Source organism: Pseudophryne corroboree, chromosome 4, assembly GCF_028390025.1.
Source record: "Pseudophryne corroboree isolate aPseCor3 chromosome 4, aPseCor3.hap2, whole genome shotgun sequence".
In the NCBI taxonomy this organism is placed as follows: Eukaryota; Metazoa; Chordata; class Amphibia; order Anura; family Myobatrachidae; genus Pseudophryne; species Pseudophryne corroboree.
In genome coordinates this window covers 459757078-459772772 of record NC_086447.1, presented here as the reverse complement: position 1 = coordinate 459772772, position 15695 = coordinate 459757078, and positions in this window count along the sequence as shown.

The following is a 15695-nucleotide window of genomic DNA, read 5'->3' as shown; positions in this document are numbered from 1 at the left end:
ATGATCCATTTGAACCTGGTTTTGCGACAATAAAAATACATTTTAGCATCTTAAATATTATGAGAAACGCCTTGTCCCTTAAAATTTCCTATCAGCGTCTTACTGATACCACAATACATTAACGTGGATGTTTTTTTTTTTCAGCATTTTGCGAGATGTCCATCATTAGCCGGTCAATTACAGCCGCGTTTGTAATGTACAGTGCATCATTAAGATCGTGATATCGCGGACCAGAGCCCCCATCTATGAATGCCATTTTTAGATTTCTCACAAATATTTAAGATGCCCGCTCTAATATATATATATTGTAAATTCCTGCACATCTTATTACCAAAATCCCATAAATGTGCACTTGCATCGCACAACACCTCATAAGCATACCACAGCATCCCATAAGAGAAAACGATACACCCACACATTATCTGAGTTCCAAAGCTCAGTGAAGTATATATTTCTTGTTAAAAGGATATGGATACAATATATATTACAAAGTACAGTATATCTATAATTACATGGTTACACACACACACAGAAAACAGTTAGAACATAGTTAAAACACAGTTACATATAGTTATAGTTAAATGCCTGCGATACATTTACCAGATCCTTCTCATTATTAGTTTATCTCTCCATATGACTCTGTCTTTCTCTCTTTCCTTTTTAAAATCATGCAAAACCTCCATCTTCCTCTGAGTCCACCAGCAACTGAACCCGACCCCCCCAGACAGGAACTCTTTTCCTGTGTGTCTGTTCCTGGGGGAGGGGTCTCTCTCTCTCCTTCATGATTGAGTCACTATTCTCTTTGTATATGCTGATCAGGTTCAGCCCTTAAAACTGCCAAAAGGGTTGGCTTGAGTTCCCTGTTCACTGTATCATTTATTGTTCTAACAAAGTGATTTTAGCTTTTATACATTCACTCATAACTATCCGCTGCAATGTCCTACAACTTCACAACAAGCCTCAAACTAACCCACACATCAATCTGCTTGCTTCAATACCAAACATGACGGGCGCATCTGGTTCTGTTCAAATAATACACATTCATGACATCAATTCATCAGCCAATTCTAAATCTCCATGATGTCTGATGCTTGATATTATTATAATTATGTACTGTATGAAATAAGTGTCGAATCCCCCTCGGTGCCATGTCCGTGTAAATGCGTGTGTTACTATATATTGCTGTGCTCGCTGCGCATATTTGCAAGTATAGCGACTTAAATGTGTGCAGTTTGTATGTTCTCTCTATGTAATATTTTTGACTTTGACACCCACTATCAGGGACGAAGCCAGCCTCTTCCCCTTTCATGGTGCCCTCCTTGTCATTTTGTTCTGTATCTGCCCCTGCCCTATGGGGCAGTGTGTGCGCGGTGGTGAGGCCCTGCCTATTTTGTCCCGGAACCCACAATGTCTGATGGCAGCCCTGCTCATGATTATTAAAGCAAAGCCTAATATACAAGTTAAGTATTAATATCAAAGCTAAATGGGGAGACCAATTTCTGTGGCGTTTTTGGTGCATAGCTATAATTGCAGAAAAAGGAAGACATTTATCTATTTGGAGACACATGGGGAACCCTTTAAAAAACAAAACGAGTTTTATGGTAAGAACTTACCTTTGTTAAAACTCTTTCTGCGAGGTACACTGGGCTCCACAAGGATAGACATAGGGGTGTAGAGTAGGATCTTGATCCGAGGCACCAACAGGCTGAAAAGCTTTGACTGTTCCCAGAATGCATAGCGCCGCCTCCTCTATAACCCCGCCTCCCTGCACAGGAGCGTTTTTAGTTAACCAGCCCAATGCAGTAGCAGGAAAAGAGACGACAACAGTTAGTAGCCACATACACCACACTCTCACGACAGGAGACGTGTCAGCAGCTAATGCCATACCAACCCAAAGAAGCTAAGTGCATCAGGGTGGGCGCCTTGTGGAGCCCAGTGTACCTCACAGAAAGTTTTAACAAAGGTAAGTTCTTACCATAAAACTCATTTTCTGCTGCGGTGTACACTGGGCTCCACAAGGATAGACATAGGGGATGTCCTAAAGCAGTTCCTTATGGGAGGGGATGCACTGTAGCGGGCACAAGAACCCTGCGTCCAAAGGAAGCATCCTGGGAAGCGGTAGTATCGAAGGCATAGAACCTTATGAACGTGTTCACAGATGACCACGTAGCACCTTGCACAATTGTTCAAGGGTCGCACCACGGCGGGCCGCCCAAGAAGGTCCCACAGACCGAGTAGAATGGGCCGTAATGTGAGCAGGAGCCGAGAGGCCAGCCCTCACATAAGCATGTGCAATCACCATTCTAATTCATCTGGCCAAAGTTTGTTTGTGAGCAGGCCAGCCCCGTTTGTGAAATCCAAACAGAACAAAGAGAGAATCAGATTTCCTAATAGAAGCATTTCTCTTCACATAGATACGGAGAGCCCGTACCACATCCAAAGACCTCTCTTTGGAAGACAGATCAGGAGAAACAAGTGCCGGAACCACAATCTCCTGGTTAAGGTGGAACGAAAAAACCACCTTAGGTAAGTATCCGGGACGAGTCCTAAGAACCGCCCGGTCACGGTGAAATATCAGATATGGGGAACTACAGGACAAGGCACCCAAATCCGACACTCTTCTAGCTGAGGCTATAGCCAGCAGAAACACCACCTTAAGGGAAAGCCACTTAAGAACAGCTGAACCAAGAGGTTCAAACGGAGACTCTTGTAACGCCTCCAAAACCACCGACAAGTCCCAAGGAGCCACAGGCGGGACATAGGGAGGTTGGATACACAACACACCCTGAGTAAAGGTATGCACATCAGGTAAGGTCGCAATTTTTCTCTGAAACCACACCGACAAGGCAGATATTTGAACCTTGAGAGAGGCCAGACGCAAGCCTAAGTCCAGGCCCTGCTGAAGAAAAGCCAACAACTTGGCTATACTAATCTTGGAAGCGTCATAATCGTTAGATGCGCACCAAGCAAAGTAAGAATGCCAGACCCTATAGTAAATCCGAGCCAAAGCCGGTTTCCGGGCCCGCAACATAGTTTGAATGACCGCCTCAGAAAACCCTTTAGCCCTTAAGACGGAAGCTTCAAGAGCCACGCCGTCAAAGACAGCCGGGCTAGGTCCTGGTAGACACAGGGGCCCTGAACGAGGAGGTCTGGGCATTGTGGAAGTAGAATTGGACGCTCTGACGATAGGCCTTGCAGGTCTGAGAACCAGTGCCGTCTGGGCCACGCTGGAGCTATGAGAAGCAGAATTCCTTTTTCTTGCTTGAACTTCCGAATTACCCTGGGCAGGAGTGACACCGGAGGGAACACGTACGGCAGCCGAAACCTCCACGGCACCGTCAGCGCATCCACGAATGCTGCTTGAGGATCCCTTGTCCTTGCTCCGAAGACCGGAACCTTGTGATTGTGTCGAGACGCCATCAGATCTACGTCCGGAAGGCCCCACTTTTCCACTAGGAGTTGAAACACTTCTGGATGGAGGCCCCACTCGCCGGCATGTACGTCCTGATGACTGAGAAAGTCCGCTTCCCAATTCAGGACTCCCGGAATGAATAATGCCAATATGGCCGGTAGATGGCGTTCCACCCAATATAGAATCCGTGAGACTTCCTTCATTGCCAAACGGTTTCGAGTGCCGCCTTCATGATTTATGTAAGCCACTGTGGTGGCGTAGTCTGACTGTACTTGAATAGGACGGTTCTGAATTAAATGCTGGGCCAGGTTCAATGCATTGAAGACCGCCCGCAATTCCAGAATGTTGATTGAGAGGAAGGACTCCTCCTTGGTCCACCGACCCTGAAGGGAGTGTTGCTCCAGCACCGCGCCCCAACCTCTTAGACTGGCATCCATCGTCAACAGGACCCAGTTGGATATCCAGAAGGGACGGCCCCTGCACAATTGTTGGTCCTGGAGCCACCAGAGCAGCGACAGACGAACCTCCGGAGTCAATGAGTTCATGTGAGACCTGAACCGGTGAGGCAGGCCATCCCACTTGGCTAGAATTAGCTTCTGGAGGGGGAGAGAATGGAATTGAGCATACTCCACCATGTGGAATGCTGAGACCATGAGGCCCAGCACCTGCATCGCCGAATGTATCGACACTTGCGGACAAGAAAGGAAGCAACGAATCCTGTCCTGAAGCTTCAGGACTTTCTCCTGAGACAAGAATAACCTCTGGTTGTGAGTGTCCAATAGCGCTCCCAAGCGCACAATGCTCTGAGCAGGGACCAGGGAGGATTTCTTCCAGTTGATGAGCCACCCGTGGGCTTGTAGAAACCGGACCGTCATATCCAGATGACGTAGGAGAAGTTCTGGGGAATTTGCCAGGATTAACAAGTCGTCCAGATACGGCAGTATCCTGACCCCGTGACGGCGGAGTACCACCGTCATCACCGCCATGACTTTGATGAAGACTCGCGGAGTCGTAGTTAAACCAAAGGGTAACGCCCTAAACTGGTAATGGAGGTTGCCAATCACAAACCTCAGGTATTGCTGATGTGACGCTGCTATAGGAATATGCAGGTAAGCATCCTGTATATCCAGGGAGACCATGTAGTCCCCAGGTTCCAAGGCCAGAACTATAGTGCGAAGGGTTTCCATACGGAACTTGGAAACCTTCACAAACCTGTTCAATGCTTTGAGGTTGAGAATGGGCCGGGAGGACCCATTCGGTTTCGGGACTAGAAACAGCGGAGAATAGTACCCCCGGCCCCTCTGTGCAAGAAGCACCTGTACTACGACTCCTGTATCCAGGAGGGTCTGTACCACCGAATGTAGTGTGTTTGCCTTTGTCTGGTTCAACGGGACGTCTGTCTGGCAAAATCGATGAAAGGGTCGGTTTTTGAAGGCTATGGCGTAACCTCGAGTGACTACTTCCCGTACCCAGGCATCTGAAGTGGTCTTCAACCATTCCTGGGTATACCCTAGAAGCCGGCCACCCACCCTGGGATCCCCCAGGGGGAGGCCCGCCCCGTCATGCGGCAGGCTTATCGGTCTTGGAAACTGGTTGACGGGCCGCCCAGGCTCTTTTGGGCTTTGGCTTACCAGGTTTGGAAGTGCGGGCTTGCTTGTTGTACGCCTGACCTTTTGCTTTACCTGAAGGATGAAAGGAAGTATCTTTAGCCTTCGACACAGAAGGAGTGGTACTTGGCAGACAGGCAGTTTTGGCAGTAGCCAAGTAAGCTACTATCTTATTTAAGTCCTCCCCAAATAGAATATCTCCCTTGAAGGGGAGTACCTCCAGGGTTTTTCTAGAGTCCAGATCCACAGACCAGGATCTCAGCCACAATATCCGGCGAGCCAGGACTGACGTAGTAGAAGCCTTGGCTGCTAGGATACCGGCATCAGAAGCCGCCTTTTTAATATAGCGAGAAGCTGTGACAATATATAAGCATTGTCTAGCATGGTCAGAAGAGATTTCAGCTTCTAACTCCAAGGCCCATGCTTCAATAGCCTCTGCCGCCCATGTAGCTGCAATAGTGGGCCTTTGTGCAGCACCCGTGAGGGTGTAAATCGCTTTTAGACAACCCTCGACACGTTTATTCGTAGGCTCTTTTAGAGACGTGACGGTAGTGACAGGTAGAGCTGAGGAAACCACCATCCTAGCCACATGCGAGTCTACTGGAGGAGGCATTTCCAAATTTTTAGACAGCTCTGGTGCGAGGGGATAGCGAGCCAGCATCTTCTTTTGAGGCACAAACTTCTTACCCGGGTTTTCCCAGGGTTCCTGACGTATATCCACTAGGTGGTCAGAGTGAGGTAAAACTTGTTTAACCACCTTCTGACGCTTGAACCTATCTGGTTTCTTAGGAGGGACGGATGGCTCGGGATCATCCGTAATCTGCAAAATCAACTTAATAGCCTCCAAAAGATCAGGAACATCCACATGTGAACTAACCTCCCCATCAGCAGTATCTGTGTCAGAATCTGTGGGGTCAGTGTAAGTGCCGTCTTCATCAGACGAGGTGTCAGTGACAGCAGTGGATTGTGAGGAGATAAGAGCTCGCTTAGAGGGCCCCTTGGTCTTAGGCGAGCGAGGGTCAGACTTTTTAGTAGTCAGGGACTGGTTCAACTTCTTCAATTGAGAAGATAAATCGTCCGCCCACGGCGGGTTAGCTGCAGGGAACACATACGGTTGCACCGGCATAGGGGGTGTTAGTTTATTAACTAGCGTATGTAGAAGCGTGGAAAAAGCGGCCCATGGTGGATCATTATGTACCTCCGTTGCCACAGTCCCACTGGGGGGCAAGGAGTCCCCAGAACCAAAGCCCACAGCTGCTATATTCTGCTCATAGGGATCTGTGGCGTCAGCAACACCGGCAGTGTGTTCAGCCCCAGAACCGTTACCCTCAGAAGCAGACATGATATAACTTGCAGTATGAGGTAACAGTACAATTGGCAGCAGCACAATGCCTCTTACCCAAACCCCTGCGCAGTGTAGTCAGCACTAGCAGAGATAAAGGAGAGATATGGTGACTAAAATCACAGAGAAAAAATAAGATTTTACTCACCGGTAAACCTATTTCTCGTAGTCCGTAGTGGATGCTGGGAACTCCGTAAGGACCATGGGGAATAGACGGGCTCCGCAGGAGACTGGGCACTCTAAAAGAAAGATTAGGTACTATCTGGTGTGCACTGGCTCCTCCCTCTATGCCCCTCCTCCAGACCACAGTTAGGACACTGTGCCCGGAAGAGCTGACACAATAAGGAAGGATTTTGAATCCCGGGTAAGACTCATACCAGCCACACCAATCACACCGTATAACTCGTGATACTATACCCAGTTAACAGTATGAAATATAACTGAGCCTCTCAACAGATGGCTCAACAATAACCCTTTAGTTAGGCAATAACTATATACAAGTATTGCAGACAATCCGCACTTGGGATGGGCGCCCAGCATCCACTACGGACTACGAGAAATAGATTTACCGGTGAGTAAAATCTTATTTTCTCTGACATCCTAGTGGATGCTGGGAACTCCGTAAGGACCATGGGGATTATACCAGAGCTCCCAAACGGGCGGGAGAGTGCGGATGACTCTGCAGCACCGAATGAGAGAACTCAAGGTCCTCCTCAGCCAGGGTATCAAATTTGTAAAATTTAGCAAACGTGTTTGCCCCTGACCAAGTTGCAGCTCGGCAAAGTTGTAAAGCCGAGACCCCTCGGGCAGCCGCCCAAGATGAGCCCACTTTCCTTGTGGAATGGGCTTTTACTGATTTAGGGTGCGGCAATCCAGCCGCAGAATGCGCCAGCTGAATTGTGCTACAAATCCAGCGAGCAATAGTCTGCTTAGAAGCAGGAGCACCTAGTTTGTTGGGTGCATACAGGATAAAAAGCGAGTCAGTTTTCCTGACTCCAGCCGTCCTGGAAACATAAATTTTCAAGGCCCTGACTACGTCCAGCAACTTGGAATCTTCCAAGTCCCTAGTAGCCGCAGGAACTACAATAGGTTGGTTCAAGTGAAAAGCTGATACCACCTTAGGGAGAAACTGGGGACGAGTCCTCAATTCTGCCCTATCCATATGGAAAATCAGATAAGGGCTTTTACATGACAAAGCCGCCAATTCTGACACACGCCTGGCCGAAGCCAAGGCCAATAACATGACCACTTTCCACGTGAGATATTACAGATCCACAGTTTTAAGTGGCTCAAACCAATGTGATTTCAGGAAACTCAACACCACGTTGAAATCCCAAGGTGCCACAGGAGGCACAAAAGGGGGCTGAATATGTAGCACTCCCTTTACAAATGTCTGAACTTCAGGCAGTGAAGCCAGTTCTTTCTGGAAGAAAATCGACAGAGCCGAAATCTGGACCTTAATGGAACCCAATTTTAGGCCCATAGTCACTCCCGACTGTAGGAAGTGCAGAAAACGACCCAGCTGAAATTCCTCAGTAGGGGCCTTCCTGGCCTCACACCACGCAACATATTTTCGCCAAATACGGTGATAATGGTTTGCGGTTACTTCTTTCCTAGCTTTTATCAGCGTAGGAATGACTTCCTCCGGAATGCCCTTTTCCTTTAGGATCAGGAATTCAACCGCCATGCCGTCAAACGCAGCCGCGGTAAGTCTTGGAACAGACAGGGCCCCTGCTGTAGCAGATCCTGTCTGAGCGGTAGAGGCCATGGGTCCTCTGATATCATTTCTTGAAGTTCTGGGTACCAAGCTCTTCTTGGCCAATCCGGAACCACGAGTATCGTTCTTACTCCTCGCCTTCTTATTATTCTCAGTACCTTTGGTATGAGAGGCAGAGGAGGGAACACATACACCGACTGGTACACCCACGGTGTCACTAGAGCGTCCACAGCTATCGCCTGAGGGTCCCTTGACCTGGCGCAATATCTCTTTAGCTTTTTGTTGAGGCGGGACGCCATCATGTCCACCTGTGGCCTTTCCCAATGGTTTACCAACAGTTGGAAGACTTCTGGATGAAGTCCCCACTCTCCAGGGTGTAGGTCGCGTCTGCTGAGGAAGTCTGCTTCCCAGTTGTCCACTCCCGGAATGAACACTGCTGACAGTGCTAAGACGTGATTTTCCGCCCATCGGAGAATCCTTGTGGCTTCTGCCATCGCCATCCTGCTTCTTGTGCCGCCCTGTCGGTTTACATGGGCGACTGCCGTGATGTTGTCTGATTGGATCAGTACCGGCTGGTTTTGAAGCAGGGGCCTTGCCTGACTTAGGGCATTGTAAATGGCCCTCAGTTCCAGAATATTTATGTGTAGGGACGACTCCTGACTTGACCAAAGTCCTTGGAAATTTCTTCCCTGTGTGACTGCTCCCCAGCCTCGAAGGCTGGCATCCGTGGTCACCAGGACCCAGTCCTGTATGCCGAATCTGCGGCCCTCTAGAAGAAGAGCACTCTGCAGCCACCACAGCAGAGACACCCTGGTCCTTGGAGACAGGGTTATCAGCCGATGCATCTGAAGATGCGATCCCGACCACTTGTCCAAGAGGTCCCACTGAAAGGTTCTTGCATGGAACCTGCCAAATGGAATTGCTTCGTATGAAGCTACCATTTTTCCGAGGATTCGTGTGCAGTGATGCACCGATACCTGTTTTGGTTTCAGGAGGTCTCTGACTAGAGATGACAACTCCTTGGCTTTCTCCTGCGGGAGAAACACTTTTTTCTGTTCTGTGTCCAGAACCATCCCCAGGAACAGTAGGCGTGTGGAAGGAACCAGCTGTGGAATGTTTAGAATCCATCCGTGCTGTTGTAGCACTTCCCGAGATAGTGCTACTCCGACCAACAACTGCTCCTTGGACCTCGCCCTTATAAGGAGAACGTCCAAGTACGGGATAATTAAAACTCCCTTTTTTCGAAGGAGTATCATCATTTCTGCCATTACCTTGGTAAACACCCTCGGTGCCGTGGACAGTCCAAACGGCAGTGTCTGGAATTGGTAATGGCAATCCTGTACCACAAATCTGAGGTACTCCTGGTGAGGATGGTAAATGGGGACATGCAGGTAAGCATCCTTGATGTCCAGGGATACCATGTAATCCCCCTCGTCCAGGCTTGCAATAACCGCCCTGAGCGATTCCATCTTGAACTTGAATTTTTTTATGTATGTGTTCAAGGATTTCAAATTTAAAATGGGTCTCACCGAACCGTCCGGTTTCGGTACCACAAACAGTGTGGAATAGTAACCCCCGCCTTGTTGAAGTAGGGGCACCTTGACTATCACCTGCTGGGAATACAGCTTGTGAATTGCCTCTAGCACAGCCTCCCTGCCCGAGGGAGTTGTCGGCAAGGCAGATTTGAGGAAAACGGCGGGGGGGAGACATCTCGAATTCCAGCTTGTACCCCTGAGATACTACTTGAAGGATCCAGGGATCCTGTGAGCGAGCCCACTGATCGCTGAAATTTTTGAGGCGGCCCCCCACCGTACTTGGCTACGCCTGTGGAGCCCCCGCGTCATGCGGTGGGCTCAGAGGAAGCGGGGGAAGAATTTTGATTCTGGGAACTGGCTGACTGGAGCAGCTTTTTCCCTCTTCCCTGGTCTCTGTGCAGAAAGGAAGCGCCTTTGACCCGCTTGCTTTTCTGAAGCCGAAAGGACTGTACCTGATAATACAGTGCTTTCTTAGGCTGTGAGGAAACCTGAGGTAAAAAAATTTCTTCCCAGCTGTTGCTGTGGATACGAGGTCCCAGAGACCATCCCCAAACAATTCCTCACCCTTATAAGGCAGATCTATGTGCCTTTTAAAGTCAGCATCACCTGTCCAGTGTCGGGTCTCTAATACCCTCCTGACAGAATGGACATTACATTAATTCTGGATGCCAGCCGGTAAAATATCCCTCTGTGCATCCTTCATATATAAGACGACGTCTTTAATATGCTCTTATGTTAGCAAACTAGTATCCCTGTTTGACAGGGTCACAGACCACGCTGCAGCAGCAATATCTGCAGGTCTCAGTCTAGTACCTGAGTGTGTAAATACAGACTTCAGGATAGCCTCCTGCTTTTTATCAACAGGTACCTTCAAAGTGGCCGTATCCTAAGACGGCAGTGCCACCTTTTTTGACAAACGTGTGAGCGCCTTATCCACCCTAGGGGATATCTCCCAGCGTAACTTATCCTCTGGCGGGAAAGGGTACGCCAACAGTAACTTTTTAGAAATTACCAGTTTCTTATCGGGGGAACCCACGCTTTTTCACACACTTCATTCACTCATCTGATGGGGGAACAAAACACTGCCTGCTTTTTCTCCCCAAACATAAAACCCTTTTTTAGTGGTACTTGGGTTAATGTCAGAAATGTGTAACACATTTTTTATTGCCGGGATCAAGTCACGGATGTTCCTAGTGGATTGTGTATATGTCTCAACCTCGTCGACACTGGAGTCAGACTCCGTGTCGACATCTGTGTCTGCCATCTGAGGGAGCGGGCGTTTTTGAGCCCCTGATGGCCTTTGAGACGCCTGGGCAGGCGCGGGCTGAAAAGCCGGCTGTCCCATAGCTGTTACGTCATCCAGCCTTTTATGTAAGGAGTTGACACTGTCGGTTAATACCTTCCACCTATCCATCCACTCTGGTGTCGGCATCTGCTCCGTCACCACATAAGCCTCCTCATCAAAACATGTCGACACAGCCGTACCGACACACCGCACACACACACAGGGAATGCTCTGACTGAGGACAGGACCCCACAAAGCCCTTTGGGGAGACAGAGAGAGAGTATGCCAGCACACACCAGAGCGCTATATAATGTGGGGATTAACACTATAACTGAGTGAATTTTCCCCAATAGCTGCTTGTATATACAATATTGCGCCTAAATTTAGTGCCCCCCTCTCTTTAACCCTTTGAGCCTGAAAACTACAGGGGAGAGCCTGGGGAGCTGTCTTCCAGCTGCACTGTGAAGAGAAAATGGCGCCAGTGTGCTAAGGGAGATAGCTCCGCCCCTTTTTCGCGGACTTTTCTCCCGCTTTTTTATGGATTCTGGCAGGGGTATTTATCACATATATAGCCTCTGGGGCTATATATTGTGATTATTTTGCCAGCCAAGGTGTTTATATTGCCCTCAGGGCGCCCCCCCCCCCCAGCACCCATCAGTGACCGGAGTGTGAGGTGTACATGAGGAGCAATGCCGCCGATTTTCCGGACCATCTTCATGCTTCTGGCTCTGTAAGGGCGACGGCGGCGCGGCTCCCGGAACGAACACCAAGGACGGGTCCTGCGGTCGATCCCTCTGGAGCTAATGTTGTCCAGTAGCCTAAGAAGCCCAAGCTAGCTGCAAGCAGGTAGGTTCGCTTCTTCTCCCCTTAGTCCCTCGTTGCAGTGAGCCTGTTGCCAGCAGGTCTCACTGTAAAATAAAAAACCTAAAATATACTTTCTTTCTAGGAGCTCAGGAGAGCCCCTAGTGTGCATCCAGCTCGGCCGGGCACAGAAATCTAACTGAGGTCTGGAGGAGGGGCATAGAGGGAGGAGCCAGTGCACACCAGATAGTACCTAATCTTTCTTTTAGAGTGCCCAGTCTCCTGCGGAGCCCGTCTATTCCCCATGGTCCTTACGGAGTTCCCAGCATCCACTAGGACGTCAGAGAAATACGTATTAAAGTATAATCTTTGTGAAAATCCTATATAAATATAAAAACCTGACGCACCAAGCCCCCTCAGGTTATAGAATATAGCGATAGCAAGTTGAGTGAGAGACACAAAATGGACACCACTCAGCGAGCTAATGCAAACACAGATAGTCACAGTTTGTACAATGCAGAGGTTATTACTAACAATAATACTGCACTGGACTAGCTTATATATAGCTATGTAGTCAATAGATATAACACTGCACAGTAAGAACTGGATGTATATCACAGGGTAACTGTACTAGAAAACCCTGACTAAATGCACTCTTTCTTAACTAACACTGTCTAAAAGGCAGGTAGAATACTTAAGTGTCATGTAAAGTCACAGCACTGACAACCAGGCGGCTTTACATAGGAGGATTTGCCCAAGCAGTCCCAGGAACAGTGTGGCTGAGAGAAATGGCGCCCAGACACTGACAGGGAGTGAGGGAGAGACAGATATGCAGCTCCAGGGTGTGAACATTTGCGAGAAAAAGGCGCCCTGGGGCTTCAGGTCTAAGCCTTATCCTCCTGCTGGCAAAACCACCGGGTACTGTAGGCTACTATTAAAATGGTTTAGAGAGAAAACCTGACCTGCACCCATGCCCTGGTGATCTAGTGGGATCGCCTGTACTGCCACAGTGTCCACCGCCAGCGCGCGCGGCCCGCCTCCCACTGACCGCACCGGATTGCGATAAAAACCGGGTCCCGCAAGCGGGACCCACTCACCACCTCCCGAAGCGCGGCCACGAGATCCCGGAGAGCCCCCGTCGTGTGTGCCTGACCATGAAGAAAACCGGAGCCTCCTGTTGTAGTTACCCGGCAACCAGGGCTCGGGAGTGTACAGCGCCGCTGGGGAGAGCTGGAGCTGCAGCAGTGAATGTCTCTGACATTTACACACCGCTGCTGCCCTTGTAGTCTTCACTTTTTCTTCAAAAAAATAGCTCTTCTTAGGGCTGCCTGGAGCAGCCCCTGTTATGTGCCTGCTGTCTGCGGCACCAACTTCAAAACTGAGCTCCTGTGCAGGGAGGCGGGGTTATAGAGGAGACGGCGCTATGCATTCTGGGAACAGTCAAAGCTTTTCAGCCTGTTGGTGCCTCGGATCAAGATCCTACTCTACACCCCTATGTCTATCCTTGTGGAGCCCAGTGTACCCCGCAGCAGAAAAAATCATATCCAGTAAGCTATAAGGAACTTTGTGGGTGTGTGTAATACTTTTGGATTAACTCCAAATAAATATTAACATACTACACTATAATCACATTCTTGTGTTATCTGTTTTGCTTTTTTGTCAAGAGCCATGCTAGTTGGCATCATATGAGAAGAGCTGCTATTTTAGGAATTTAAATTGTTCATTTGATATGTATTCCCTTTTTTTTTTTTGAACATTTACTTATACAGAACCTGCATATTCTGTTGGGAGGCAGTCAATTGACCGCCTGTCGGGATCCCAGCGGTCAGGATATCGACACCAGCTTAAATACTGGCAATCGGAGTCCTGACCGCCAGCTGGTTACCCCTTTTGGGTGGTGGTCCACGCCACCAACCGGAGGGGAATAGTGGCAAGCGCTGTCTGTCACCTGACTGCCAGGATCTCGTACTGATCCCATTCTGTTGTGCCTTACACTTACCTCGATTTATGTTATAGCATTACTATCAATTTGTTAGAGCGCTGTTACAGAATCCAGTCCTCCTTTTACTGCACTCCCCTTTAAATCAAATATGTTTTAAATGGGCATGAATTACAAAATTATTATTTTCTGCGCAGATTTGCACTACATTGTGTACGTGAAGAGACGGGGTTCTTCTAATCACTCAGACACAGAGCCGATGAAACCAAAGTGATGGTTTATTTCTCACAGCACACAGGAATAGATAATTCACAGGAAGCAGAAGTAAATATAGCCCAGAAACAGTATACAGGTAGCAGTCCAGATAGTAAGTCCCAGTAGAGGATTTATGTCCACAGCAATTCCGTGCAGAAGTTCCAGATAAACAAGTCCATACAGCAGAACTATCACTGAGTCCACACAGCAGTGATAGCAGATTATCAGTATATCTGTAACTTCAACCATGCACAGCTGTGCATGTCAGCTGTGCGTTCCAATACTCAAAGCGTTCCTTCTCTAAGTGTCTTGAAAATGAACAGTTAAAAAAACAGATCCTGCATTGGACTGAACTTAACCATCTTCCTTTTTCTTCTCATCCTCAGGTATGTTCAAATCTCCCCATGTAATCTGCCTATTGCTATCTGCACCTATGCAAATCATCTATATTCCAAATGTATGTTCAAATCTCCCCATGTAATCTGCCTATTGCTATTTGCACCTATGCAAATCATCTATATTCCAAATGTATGTTCAAATCTCCCCATGTAATCTGCCTATTGCTATCTGCACCTATGCAAATCATCTATATTCCAAATGTATGTTCAAATCTCCCCATGTAATCTGCCTATTGCTATCTGCACCTATGCAAATCATCTATATTCCAAATGTATGTTCAAATCATTTGTTAGACAGTTTTGTGATTTATGCTTTTGTTTGTAATTTAAAATACCTGCGTTTCAAAGCTTGGTCAGTGCCGCATATTTAATTAAGGCTCACTGGGCTGGTGTTTGTTTAGTCAATCACTGTGTAATGTAACACCTTTGATTAGTGGGACATTTGCCTCAGCTGTAGTTGGGTCAATTTCCCATAGTATATCTGTAACTTCAACCATGCACAGCTGTGCATGTCAGCTGTGCGTTCCTATACTCAAAGCGTTCCTTCTCTAAGCGTCTTGAAAATGAACAGTTAAAAAAACAGATCCTGCATTGGACTGAACTTAACCATCTTCCTTTTTCTTCTCATCCTCAGGTATGTTCAAATCTCCCCATGTAATCTGCCTATTGCTATCTGCACCTATGCAAATCATCTATATTCCAAATGTATGTTCAAATCTCCCCATGTAATCTGCCTATTGCTATCTGCACCTATGCAAATCATCTATATTCCAAATGTATGTTCAAATCTCCCCATGTAATCTGCCTATTGCTATCTGCACCTATGCAAATCATCTATATTCCAAATGTATGTTCAAATCTCCCCATGTAATCTGCCTATTGCTATCTGCACCTATGCAAATCATCTATATTCCAAATGTATGTTCAAATCTCCACATGTAATCTGCCTATTGCTATCTGCACCTATGCAAATCATCTATATTCCAAATGTATGTTCAAATCTCCCCATGTAATCTGCCTATTGCTATCTGCACCTATGCAAATCATCTATATTCCAAATGTATGTTCAAATCTCCCCATGTAATCTGCCTATTGCTATCTGCACCTATGCAAATCATCTATATTCCAAATGTATGTTCAAATCATTTGTTAGACAGTTTTGTGATTTATGCTTTTGTTTGTAATTTAAAATACCTGCGTTTCAAAGCTTGGTCAGTGCCGCATATTTAATTAAGGCTCACTGGGCTGGTGTTTGTTTAGTCAATCACTGTGTAATGTAACACCTTTGATTAGTGGGACATTTGCCTCAGCTGTAGTTGGGTCAATTTCCCATAGTATATCTGTAACTTCAACCATGCACAGCTGTGCATGTCAGCTGTGCGTTCCAATACTCAAAGCGTTCCT